We start from the raw sequence: 1336 nt of genomic DNA, 5'->3' as shown, positions 1-1336 counted from the left end.
AAAAATGTGGTACTGTTCTGTCAAATACTGAAACAACCATGGACCAACATAGATGTACGGACACACTTGCGAAATGCTAAAGTTAAACCTTACCCAAAAAAAGTGGAGCAAGGTGGGCTTCTGCTGCTCTGAGGTGGGGCAAGGTGGGCTTCTGCTGCTCTGAGGTGGGGCAAGGTAGGCTTCTGCTGCTTTGAAGTGGGGCAAGGTAGGCTTCTACTGTTGCTCTGAGGTGGGGCAAGGTGGGCTTCTGCTGCTGCTCTGAGGTGGGGCAAGGTGGGCTTCTGCTGCTGCTCTGAGGTGGGGCAAGGTGGGCTTCTACTGCTGCTCTGAGGTGGACCTCGGCAGCCAAGAGGTTCGGATAGAACAGAGAAAGCATCTCACTCTACCCCAGGCTACATTTTTAGTCATTAGTGAATAAATTCTTTCTGGTAGTGCATTGTGCTTTTCAATGTTAACACATACTTACGAATTAAGACCATGAGGGAAGGAGGGTGGTATTTGGCTAGAAGTGTGTATATGAAGTATTTACAGTCAGGTTAAGGGCTGAGAAAAGTGTGAGAGTAGGGATCTTCCAATTAGCTGTCTTCTACAGTTTCTCTGAACAAGCTTTCATTGGCCACAGCCTCAAGCTCACTGAAGACAACCACCAAGCTACTATTAAGAGGAAAAATTTTAACTCATCCACACCAACACTAAACTGAGTTGATATTTAGTTTTGTTCCTTGTATGGTGATTGAGGGGCAATGATTTTCTAGGTATGCAAAAACTAAAGAAAAGAAATAAAGACAAATCAAAAACTTCACAGTTTTGCCTGATGTTACTTATTGATCTCCAGTTGGGCGAACTTCAATTTGTTCAGAAGTCTTTCCAAATTAATGGCTTGTGTGTGTGTGTGTGTGTGTGTGTGTGTGTGTGTGCATGTGTGTGCATGCGTTCGTGTGTGTGTGTGTGTGTGTGTGTGTGTTTGACACTATATGAAGTATTTCTTTTAAATCACACCCCAATTGCCTTCAAGGGGAGCTTCGTTCTCAGAACATCCATTAATTCAAGTATCACTATAGGATTTAGGACAAACTCATTTTGTACTGTAGAAGTTCCTAAGTGATTCATCTGTCAGGCTCCCTCTCCTCCCCTCCAAACACATTCTTCTTCCTCCCACCTGCACAGTTATTTCAGAAGGTTCTGTAGCAGGTTCTCTGAGGCCCCATTGTTTAGTAACAAAAGAACTCGAGCAGGGAGTATCAGGTTCTGTCCTTGCTTGCTGTCCTCAGTGGAAGGATATCCTTATCCCAGGCCTGAAACTTGCTCACAATTTGAACCCAAGTTCCAGCTCACC

The sequence above is a fragment of the Arvicola amphibius genome, chromosome 3 (assembly GCF_903992535.2).
Source record: "Arvicola amphibius chromosome 3, mArvAmp1.2, whole genome shotgun sequence".
Classification (NCBI taxonomy): domain Eukaryota; kingdom Metazoa; phylum Chordata; class Mammalia; order Rodentia; family Cricetidae; genus Arvicola; species Arvicola amphibius.
Note: the sequence above shows the minus strand (reverse complement) of the source record.